This window comes from Sprattus sprattus (assembly GCF_963457725.1).
Source record: "Sprattus sprattus genome assembly, chromosome: 10".
In the NCBI taxonomy this organism is placed as follows: Eukaryota; Metazoa; Chordata; class Actinopteri; order Clupeiformes; family Clupeidae; genus Sprattus; species Sprattus sprattus.
In genome coordinates this window covers 27389074-27401510 of record NC_137908.1, presented here as the reverse complement: position 1 = coordinate 27401510, position 12437 = coordinate 27389074, and the positions used below count along the sequence as shown (strand labels likewise).

The 12437-nt window shown below is 40.6% G+C and overlaps 1 protein-coding gene across 2 annotated transcripts in view; it reads left to right on the top strand.

Annotated features, from left to right (window-relative positions):
- The first annotated feature begins 1125 nt into the window (after positions 1-1125).
- Positions 1126-12437, top strand: part of fhit (fragile histidine triad diadenosine triphosphatase) — a 171256-nt gene continuing 159944 nt past the window's right edge. For both annotated transcript variants that reach the window (XM_080846216.1, XM_080846217.1), the window contains exons 1-2: positions 1126-1232; positions 11651-11711. The gene's annotated coding sequence lies outside the window, so the exon portion shown is untranslated. The remainder of the gene's footprint in view (positions 1233-11650; positions 11712-12437) is intronic.

Sequence of the window (12437 nt, the reverse complement as noted above, 5' to 3'; positions counted from 1 at the left end):
CAAAAGGGAGATGCCAATATAGAGCATATTAAATACACTGCTATGATTTAACGTCCATAGGAGCTACCTCATTTTATAGTATTCTTTCTTTAGGATAATCTGAAATGCAAGGTCATGCTCAGTCTCTATAAATTGTATATGTTGTAATTGTCCCATTCATCTCAGTGCTTTCCTCCGCCAAGCAATAAAACTGCATACTGTATCGTAGATGTGAGAGATGTGGACAGAGATGCATTATGTACAAGAACTGCCATCAATTATGCACCATTTATTCATACCACAGCAATACCTAATTGATTTGATTCTCCTCGATTCATGTATAATTAAACAGGTGCAGTCCTTGCTTTCCGTCCCTGTGTTCTCTAGGCATGCTTGGTGCGAGTTGTGGCTGTGTGCATCTCTCTTTGTCCATCTCCACCCAGTCATCACATGAGGAATGATTTAGGGAAGAGGCGAAGCAATCAGAGTGCCAAATTTCATTTCCCATTGTAATAAGCAGTGTGGTTATCAGTCCCAATTCCATTTGTCTAACATGTTTCCGTGTGTAGTTTATCAGGTCTGTCTGCCATCAAAAGTGCATTTGGATTAAATAATAAAAAAATGCCACACAGTTGTAGAGCCTCTTCCATTTAAACTTATGCCATCCTGTTTTAGTGTTCATCTTATCCCCCTTTCCAGTCTCTTACTTACAGCCCATGTTGACAGCCTCAAGTGAACTCCATTCATTGGAGCCTCCATTTCATCAGTAGTGCACTTAGTTCTTTGTAACTTTGAAAGTGAGTGACATGGTGCTCTCTCTCTCTCTCTGCAGTCCTGTAGTCCTCGTCTCTCACTTTTTTTCCCCTGAGAAATGGAAGGAGAGGGTCATCTGACAGAAGACCTTTGTAGAGTTCTGCAGTTTCAGTTCTGTCATTTCACCCGTCCTCAGAGGTCAGGGAGAGAGCTGGGACTTGAGTGGGCTGTGGAGAGAGGACCAGCAGAGTCATTTTCACTACAGAGGTCACCAAGCCGTGCTCCACTCACCAGAGAAAACTGCCTGGCTGTTGACAGAATATTAAGTTGCCTCGATTCTTATTTCTTAACATTTACATGGAGCCTTACTCCAGTCCTGTTTCTGCCCGGCAGGTTTTGACATTGTGCCCGCAATCGGACTGAGACGACTCTAGATCTCCGCAAAAGCTGAATTTTATCGGTGGTTCAGAAATCACTTCTTTGACTGGAATTCCAATCAGGTACCCATTTTTTTGTGTTCTGATAAAATACACACATGAAAGTCTACACAACACAAAAAGCTAAACCTATGCATACCCACACACACACACAACTTGCTTCGTAAAACCTTGTAATGGCACAAGCTTTAAAAGTTCAATGACTGATGGTGTAAAATGTATTGCATCACCAAATAAAATAGGCAAATTATATTGTTTAGTAGCAGTAGTAAGTAGTAACTCTCCCAAGCCAGTATATGAATTACTTGATAATCTTGAATGATTGTCTGTATTATGTTAAAGATGCTCAAAGAAGAAGATGCTTTTTTTTTTATTTCTTTGCCTGTCATTTTATACCAACTGTATCACGGTGGCTATTTAATTGATGCCCAGAGCAAAAGTAATGTCTTGGGACTCTCCTGAGAGCCCCTAGTCAGCAGCTAAGTATTTGAGCTTGGGCTGGATTATTTAGCCAACTAGGAAGAATTTAAAGAGATAGAAGTATCCCCATCTATCCCCAGTTATTTCATGTATTCATATGACTTTGAAGTGAGGGGTTTACACTTATCTTACCATGGCTGGTGAAAGTTTACAAAAGCTGCCAGCATCACTTAGCAGCTTAAAGTGCAAAGCAATTTTCACTGACATTTAAATGTACTTCTATGCATTTAGTGCAGTTCTGTGTTCGCTAATGTGGTGCTGTCAAGCTAAAAAGGCACCGGATGCCAAAAAGAGCCCGGGTGACGTAATGTTGACTTTCGAACGCCTCTTGAGTGACAGTTTCTATGCCACCGTTAGCATTACGTAATCGGGTCACCACGTAGGCCGGGCGCTTATTAGCTTTAAGTCTCAGAGTCGTTCGAAAGCCATCAGCTACTTTTTAGTCGCTTAATATTGTGCCTTAACGGACACTACGCACCCGGACACTTTTTAGCTATCAGTCAGAGAGTCTCAAGAGTTGTTCGAAAGCCATCAGGTACTTTTTACACGCTTAATATTGGCTGCCGGTCTTTTGTAAGTAAGCACACATCAACAGGTTTCGCGCGCTAGCATCTATATTGCTAATAACAATTCCTCCTTTTGTGCGACAATATTAAGCGACTAAAACGTAGCTGATGGCTTTCGAACTACTCTTGAGACTCTCTGACTGATAGCCAAAAAGTGTCGGGGTACATAGTATCCGTTTAGGCACAATATTAAGCGAATAAAAAGTTTTAGCTACACCTGCCTGCTGGTAACCTGTAAGTTAGCAATGTCCGCTAGCATGTCAAAGCTAGCAAGCCCCCGTTGTTCTTTAGTAAAATGTTGTGCAAACAATGCCCTGTTTTGTTCAAATTTAATTGTGGGTGCCGTCAGATATGTCTTAAAATCACAACACATTAAGGACTTTCTTAATTTAAGCACAACAACAGATGAATAGCTTCAAGCTAACAAGATAGCTCGTTACACTAGCACGAGCTAGCTAATGAAATGTGCTTACTTTGATACTATAACCAACTAGCGAATCAACCACTTTCCTACCAAAGTCAAACATCAAGCACATGGTTGTTTTGGTTGGTTTATTGTAGGTCAAATACAAGCAAGCTGGTCTCAGGTAGCAAAGTACAATGCAAGATGCTCTGAGGTAAATCGCGTTAGGGTGACGTATTGGCGTTGGCATAGCAACTGTCACTCAAGAGTCGTTCGAAAGTCAACATTACATCATCCGGGCTCTTTTAGGCATCCGGTGCCTTTTTAGCTTGACAGTGCCATCTCAACATGAGGCTTTGTCAATGTCAGCGTTTCACAGCCACAATGAGCAGTGGGTCCAAAACTGCTGTCTGGTACTGTGTCAGTTATCTGCTGCTAATCTGATTCAAATCAATGAATTTATTTTTCAAATCAGGCAAGTTTACAAGTTTGAGTCTCCTCTTTCTCCACCATACCAAAAGTGTGGGCACCCCTGGTCAGAAGTTCTGCCACTGCGAATAGCTAAATGAGTAAAAGATGGCCTGACTTCCTAAAGGCATACAGTTAAAGTTGCCATTTCATAAATATTTTAAGCAAGATTACTTTTTTATTTCAATCTTTTAATCTTCTAACTTAATAGCATCCCCTTTGGCAAAGATCACAGTATAGGAAACCACTGCCTGCCCACGGACAGTATCTAGTCTTACGGCCGAAGCTTCAATGCGTGATTTGTCTTATCTGGTGCCCTGTTGAGACTTAGATGGTTGAAGCTGTCTCCAGTCTGATTTATTAATTATTCAATAACTACCGATGATACACTTGTGGCTAGAAAATATGAAAATAAGTATGTCTACGGATTTTCGAGTAGTTCACCAAGGATTTATCAGAGTTCACAAAGGAGCCACTTACGGTCATCCACGTTACTCTGTCGGCAGACTGTTAAATAGAAACTGTTAAAGCTGATTAACCTGGCAAGATCAGTAACTGTCGTGTGTCAAACCAACACATAGTTCTGCAATGACCTAGAACTAATCATGCCCAGTTAGTGCTTGTTGCAACAGATTTCTTGTAAATACTGAAAGTAAGAGAGAGAGTGAGGGGAAACGGGCAAATGGCTGACCCAGTGATGGAAGGGGTATGAAAACAATACTCTATCACTTCAGACAAACATCTTGTCTGGGAATTCCCTGCCCCTTCACTGCATTTCATTTGCTCAGTTAGTCTGGCAAACTACTCATTAGCGATCCACTTCACTCACGTAATTGGACACGCCTTTAACCAATCAGACCAACGATACTATACAACGATACAACGATCGGTAATAAAGCAAACACATATTTTTTCTGTATGAATTGTTCCAGGGCAAGTTTCTGTTCTGTTTTCAAAGAAAACTTGCCTTATCGAAGTTTTGCGGTGCTTCGGCGGCCACCATGTCCAATGTTTAAAAACTCTCCGTGCAGTAGATTTTGTAACGTAGCCGTGGTAAGTTTAAATCCGCCAATGGCGCGCCAGGTAGCCAAAAGCCAGTTTGTGATTGGCTCCAAGGATTCTGGAAATCTTGAAATGAACGGCTATCCAAAGTTGGCCAGACCCAGTGCAGAGGCAAAATCAATTTGGGGCGGGACTTCCCAGACTAACAAACATCAGAAGACAGAGGTGCATTCAAATATAAAAGTGACTTGCCACAGACCACACCAGATATATTCCTCATTGTTTGCCGAAGCAAAAGGTTACTGGGAACAAAGAGCCTTACAACATATTGTCTTGCTTGGGGGAATGTCACCCATTCTTCCTTGCAGAGGGCTTCTAGTTCTGAGAGATTCTAGGGCTTTCTTGTATGCACTGACCTTTTGAGGCCTATGCATAGATGATGTAGAGGTTGAAGATCTGTGAGAGCCATGGCTATGTTGATTTTGAGGTGTGTTTAGGATCATTATACTGTTGTAGAACCCTCTTCTACTACTTATCATCTTCATCATTTTCATTTTTTTTTTACACACTAGGATGTTTGGTTCCAGAATTGGCTGTTTTTGAATTTAATCCGTTCTTCCCTCTACCAGTGAACGGTTCTCTGTGCCACTGGCTGCAACACAAGCCCAAAGCATAATCGATCCAACCCTATACTTAACAGTTGGAGATAGTTGTTTTCATGAAATTCTGCACCTTTTTTCCCTCCAAAACACACCTTTGCTCATTGCAGCCAATAAGTTCTATTTTAACTTCATCAGTCCATAGGACTTTTTTCTCAAAATCCATCAGGCTTGTTTAAATGTTCCTTTGCAAACATCTGACACTACATTTTGTAGTGAAGACGCAAAAAACGTTTTTCTTATGAGAACTCTTCCATGAAGGTCTGTTCACTTTCATCCTTGTGCTGTGAGTGAGCCGGATTGCAATTGTTGTTCGTTATACTGATCTACAGCTCCGGAGTCCTTAGAGATAACTTCCCCTTAGAATATACAACCACCACTCCAGTGAATTCAATCTGCATGAAGGTCTTTTGCAGTCAAATATGGGGTTTTCAAAACATTTGCTTTTCTACCAATTCTGTGAGCACCTCTCTCAGAAAGTTGTCTCGATGTTTCACACCTAAACGTGACCACAGCTTTTCCTTTTGCCTCAAAACCCTTTGCTATCTTATAGCTGTCCCCTGGTTTGTGGGCTACAACTATTCTAATTTTCAGAGTTCTAGGCAGCTACTTAGATGACCCCATGGCTGCAGCTCAGTGTTTATAAAGGTTTGAAATGTGCATCACATGGCCTTCCTAATAATGATTGGTACCGAACCATAGCCCTAAGCCCTAACCAGCTAACTAAGGTCTGAGACCTTGGTGAAAGTTATCTGAGAGTTGTAATGTGTTGGTGTGCACACATGTTTGCATGGTGCTCCTTTCCTTTTGGACCCTGACATTTTACAAAACAAAAAAAAGAGAAATTATCTTTGCCTTTATGCCTTTTGAAGATCGTTCCATCTTCTGCTCACTCATGTAACTATTCACACTAACAGAAATGTTGACCAGGGGTGCCCAGTTTTGCATGCCACTGTTTGTGCTTTGGCACTCATGAGGCAAGGGGGTGTTTTATTTTATGAGAGAGAGAGAAAAAAAGAGAGAGTATAAAATAGGGGATGTTGAATGGAATAGATCCCCAAAAGAACTGTATGCTGATTGAATAATGAGTGACAATCGCCACAGGTTGTCCGGTAAGAACAATACAGATGTCAATGTCCAATGATGTTTATTGCCACACAAAGTGAAGACTTGATAGAATAGGATGATATTGAATGAATGCTGGAATTATCCGTGTAAAGGACTTCTAACACACATGAATCCGTGAACTGAACCGTGATGACCGATTGAACCATGGTTTCTATGAAATAATATAAATGACAAATATACAAACATTAGCAATCAATACAATAAATGAATCATTATGTACAACAAGAGTGAACATGAAATGGTGACAGTATCCTGAACGAGAAGCGGTCCGACAGTGAGTGCTCAATACAACGAATAATAAACAGGTATTTATCTAAACTAATATTTACAAACTTTATAGCTAAACATACATGTAATAACAGAACACTCACTGTCTTACAGACGCACGGCAATGTTGAAAGAGAAATGTCTCAACTCTGTCCCACAAAATCCTTGCTGCCCCTCTCTCCAGCTTCTTGACCAACAAAATGGCCAGAGAGAAGGTCTGGCTTATATAGGGGGTGAGGGGCTGAGAGGCATGTTCAGGCATGTCTCAGGGGGAGACTTGAAACTGTCTACAGATTTCTTGGGGTTGCCTAGAAACTGTCTTGGGGGTGGCCAAAAAGACAGTGGCATTCCACTGTTTATGACCCCCACAGAACCTAGGGATGATCTGATTGGTCTGACCTTGTTATAACCCCAGGTCATGTGAGAGGCCCCACAGCGGGGTGCCTCAGCTAGATGCATCTGGGGGAAGGGAGCCGTTTTTACAGAGAGGGTGGAAAAATGAAGGGCAAATAATGTAATAAACTGACTGTGGGGGGCCCAAACAATAGAGACATGAAGAGAAGGAGAGTGGGTGGACATGGAGGAAGAAGAAAGGGAAAGAGAATGAAAGACAGACTGACAAATTGTTGTGGGAGTAGTGCAGCGAGGGACCATGATCTCAAATGGGACTGGCACAAACTGATGGACGCCTGTATGTCTGTTGCATGCTCTCTCTAGAGGATCTGTAAGATTTTCACGAAATCTCTTAAAACCAAAGAAGACTGCAGCATCCAATATCTGTGTGGAATTAACTTCCTCTGCACAAAGCAACAGGATGAGGTACACAAAGCTGCTGCATTTGTAGCCCAGCGCATCCATTTCATCCATTTTCCTTTGGACGTGTTGGTTGTAATCTGAGCCTTTATTGCTTCTGTCCACTAATGAAGTGGATGTTGAATGTAATATAATTGGCTGATCTTCATCCACACTTGATAAATTGTCTTTGTTTCTGGTGGCAGTACCTTTCATTCACCACCAGGGATCTCCTGCGCCACTCAATTAACATCCTTAAGGACAATGTCATAAAGGCAGGTTGCTTCCAAGCGCTGATTGCATCTGAGATAAACCAACTAATATGCAGTGATTATTTTTCATTTATAATGTTGCAGGCATTATGTGATTAAATGCAATCATGTTGGACAAATGAGGTAGGAAAAAAAACACAAGAATCAGAGTTGATATGTTGTTATTAAGTTTAACAGACTGTACATCTCTCTGAAAATACAACTTACCTCACATAGTATGGCTCTTGTGAAACTGCTGAAGCTCTTGGTTGTCAATATGAGGATTGAATGTCAATTATCCTCCTATTAGGTGGGGAAATACTGTTGCTAAATTGTTATTCTCTGGATGAATTTTAAACTGTGACGCTCCCCAGCAATTTCCTGCGTGTTTGTTTCAGCCCTTTGCAAATGTGTGCTCATTTTCACTGCAGCTTTATGGTGGGAAGTTGATATATTATCACATTCACGCATTATCTTTGGCAGCTGGTGGATCTGCATGGTATGTTGAACAGTGATAGGAAATATTAGCCTGAGTAAATGCCACATTTCTTTATATCACATCAGGAACGTGTAACCAGAGGCAATAAATGCAATGGAGCCTGGCTAATTGCATTTCTTAACATGTACCCATTACTTATTTGGCAAAAATGAAAGAAAAAAAAAATAATTATGTTAATATATTATATTGCATTAATTTCACCCTTGCACAGGCTGATGTGCTTTTGGTACACTGAGCTTTGAACATTTTTTGTATCCTTTTTTTTTGCGTGTGCCTTTGCTTAGTTAGAAGAGAGACTACACCACAGAGGCCACCATGTGTTATTATCGTTGCGTTTGGTCGGCGGGGGATACGGCTTGTTTAGGAAAGCCAGACGAAAGCCAGGCTTCAGCCTCCCCATTCTCACTCTACTGAAGCCGCTACTCTTTCAAGGTGTTAATGCATTCCCATAAACTCAAGGCTTTGTGGTCTGTTTGTTGCAGGTCTTCTTTAAACAGGCTGAGAGCTGACAAGTTCCTAGGTGGTGGACAGAAAAAGAAAAGAAAAAAACATACATAAAACAAGTTGTCGGTGGCTGTTCTGATTACTCTTTTGGACTGTTTTCCGTCTAGGCAAACTCGTTTTCTTAAGTGTGCAACAAACTGGAAGCATGTTTGACGGTTTCTTGATGTCTCATTGATACCCGTTGTGGCCTCACTGTATTATATCTTTTACCGCATTGGTCATCATTGAACAGAAGAAACAGTCTGGATTTTGCATTTGTTTTACGGTGAAGTCTCACTTTACTTTTGCTTACAAAAGTTTGTCTCAGTTGTTGGCTTCCCCTTTTCCTTCATGAACACATGATGTTGCCCAAAAGCAGTGTTCAGAAGCTCACATTCAAATATCCATATGACATTGGGTTGATGACACTGACAAAAGACGGGTAAACTGAATATTTTCAGATATTATTTGACTGGATTGTCTCATTAATATTCTGTGTTACTAACTTCATTGTTTTCCTCGGCAATGTCACATCTTCTGCAAACCATTTGTATTTATTTATTGACTTATTTATTTATTTACAGTTCAGTAACACATTTTCCCAAATGCAGTATTTACCATTGAGCCAAAATAAGGTTATTATTTCTATCAGGATATAAAGAGTTCTGTCAGGAGGTTTAATTATTTGCTTTTCTATTCAACCCTTTCTAATAACTAAGGATGTCCAATTATTAGATGGGAATGTGTTTACCACTGGGCCCGACAGTTATACACTAATATGTCTGGCCGGTCTAATATTTCTTTCCTGTGAAATAGTTTAGCTGATGGGACTTGGCTTATGGGTAAACAAAGATTGTCATATTTACTTTTTTAGACAACGGTGAATATGCAGCGGTCTGTTGGAGTAATTAATGTCTGAAACTAACGTAAATGCTTCAGTAAGCTAAAACACATTCCTCTCAGGACTTGAGCTGCTTCCCTGTCTGTTGTACTGCTGGCACAGGTTACTTATATATGGATATCCAATATATGGATATCTATGTGGCACAGTAGCATACAAACTCCACTGGGGTGTCCAGGCATGTTGTGCAGTGCTGTTTTTGGCAGAAATACACTGAAAATGGAGTTAATCTCTACATTTTAGAGCTTGATATCAGATATGTGCTCCTACTGTATATTGTTCTTGGCAATGTGACCTTTCCACCAATAAAGGCGTGCTAATACAAATTAGCAGAATAAAAAGGTCATTTCATTTTCAAGTATGCTTACAAAACACCTCAGTATGTTTATTTAGCCCTACAGTTTTGCTGTGTAATCTTACAATGTAATTGACTATGGAACGGATATTTTCAACGATAACTTTGTACTTGAAGGTTTTGGCATTTAGCTCTGTGCAGCGCTTGAGACGATGCTGGATGGGGTTATAGACACAAACAAACTGAAGTGATCCGTCTGAATTGGCCTAAATGGCCCTGCAACAGATCAGGGTCAGATTATTGTTATTAAAGATTAAGTGTGTAATTTATCGTGCACGATTACTCTTCTTTCCACACTAGGTCAAATATAGTAGCCTGTCTTTTGATGCTGATTCCTACCTTGGCTTGAAGCGATACGTTTCTTTCTGAAAAAGACAACTATCTCATCGCCCCTGACTGAATCTTACGTGACGGGCTGTAGCGTCTTCTTCGGGCTTTGCCCCCTACAGATGATATGTTGTGATCTGCGCTTCCTCGTTCTCTCCCGAACCTCGCATTTTTCTTCCTCCCTCAGTGTCCTCCTTCCGTCACTTTAATCAACCCTTTTAATTACAGTCACTTTCGCTCGCCCAAGCTCCGTTGTCACCTTCGGGAGACTTCACCGTGGAGCATAAGCAGGCATTGCTCTTCCCGGGGGACTTGGAGGCTGCTCTGTACCAGTGAGTCCTTGCCAGTACGTCTGCTTTATTGCCAGCTCACATCTCCCCCTGGCCTGCCGGGTGGCTTAAACATTGTCTTGATAAATGGATTTTTGTCTCGACTCGAATGTGTCCTCCGCCATGGTGGTGTTGGGGAGGGAGGAGGCCAGCGGAATGCAAAGATTGAATTCCATCAAATCTCATCCTGATTTGTGTTCCAAAAAGTCCCCCATAAATTCAAGGCTACAACAAAGGTTATTACAGGCCACTTGAGAAAGAGCTTTTATGTATATCAAGTGTGCTTTTTAAAATATGTCCTTGGAAACCAAAGTTTTTTTTATCTGTTCCGAAATGCTATGCTAATACTGATGACAGCAAGGTTTTTTATTAAATTATTTGTTTTACAGTCCAGTCTAGAGTCCAAATGGACACGTTATTTAGGCATATTACCCTTGAGCATACTGTCTTTATATAACGAGCATTGCGTTGGTTGCTCGTAAATATTTTATTTGTCCTTCTGGTGAAACAATTACATTTTAAGCAAAGTGTTTTATCATTCAATAGTGATGACAGATTGTTTCTAATAATAGATTTAGTGCCATTCTGACACCTGTTTGGACCAAAACCCCTCATTCCATTGCACAGTGTTGTTGCAGATGCAGAGAATAAACCGAAATTTCAGGCAGCATCAAAAAAGCGCTCATTTCAGGGAGACGTTTAGTCTTTGTGACACATAGGACGTGGAATGAGTTCCCAATAGTAATGAAGTCATTTTCTCAAGGTGATTTTTAAAAGACTAATGAAGAGTTTTTTTGGTATTCTTGTTTTATTCAAAATATGCTCGTTAATGTGCCATCAATACATCATACAGCTTCACAATTGAAGTACATGAAGTCTATAACTAGGACTTAATTTCATCACTATAATAGATATTTAATTGCATACACTGACATCCATATGTTTTATGATTTACATCATGAAGCATCCCCAAACTCCTCTGCTCCCTTTACCTTCGCTACTCAAAACCGTTCATTTGAAACGCAGAAACCCAACTGTTCTTCCTCCGATGCATGCATGCCATTAAGCTATAGTGTGAGAGGGTTGCATCAGCTCTGAAAATGGCTCTGGCTTGTTTTCAGGTCACTGAGTTTCAAGATGTACCTTAGAAGAATAGAGTGTAGAGGGGAAGCACTATCATCCTGAGCCAGTATGACAGTCACTCTACAAGTCTACTACAATGGTTGATGGATGTTTTTGCAAGTTTTGGCTGTCCTCAGTGACATGAGTTTTGGGTAAGGCTTTGTTCAGGCAGCAGAGGTATTGGTCCCGGAGAAAGATTTTGTTATGAGGAGAAAATTCAAGTAATCTTTGTTTTAGCATTGTTAATTTTGAGTGGTCAACACAGTCACAATCTGCCATCATATTTGCACATTTTCTCTGAGTACCTATTCAAATATTCACAGGCGAGGTGTGTTTTTGATCAGTCTGTTTTTGTAATATCATTGTCACACCAGAAATAATGTAATTGGACAATGTCAGCCATGTCTAACAGTAATGAATTTTCTTGTCACTTTATTTTTTTGTAACAGCCTGGACTCGCTCCTCTGTAATTACCTCAGTTGGAGACTCTGGGAGGTGGGGAGGTTGACGGTAAGTTTGTTTATTGTATTATTTGACGGTATAATTTCATGCAATCATTGATTTTCTTTTTTTTCCATCACACACTTTTTAATTTAAAAGGCGGTTGGATAGTTTATGATGGATAAAAGAAAACAGGTTAGCTGGTCTTGATGCTGTTACCTGGACATATGAAGAGAGTGTATGCCCATTTAGTAGAAGAACAAGCAATCAAGTGCATGTGAAGTGCTTGTAATCTCTGTACCTTATTCCTTACCTATCTTGATTCAGACAGCGCATTCTACTTTTAGGAGGATAGACATATTCATAGAAAATTATTATATTTTAAGGAGAATAATGCCAAGAGTACTGTTGGACCTTTGTGTTGAATACCTTGGTTAAATGAATACATTGGTTAAATGAATACCTTGGTTAAATAAATACCTTGAATAAATGAATGCCTTGGTTAAATGAATACCTTGGTTAAACAACACAATCCTACCGAAAACCGACAACAAATGACCTGTCTAATATGCAGGTGGGCAGACAGGACAGGGCACTAATAGAATGCATTATTGGTTTGTGACGGCAGCCTAAATCTTGGTGCAAGCCGTCAGTGCAGGCGCTCCCAGCTGCCGGTGGAAGCTGCTAACTGCCTCACAGCTGGTTGGAAACCTCCCCGTGGTCCTGAGGGAGCGGTTGTTTAAAGTGCTGCCAGTGAATCTGGTTCTTCATGCCTCACCGTGGTGCTTAGATTCC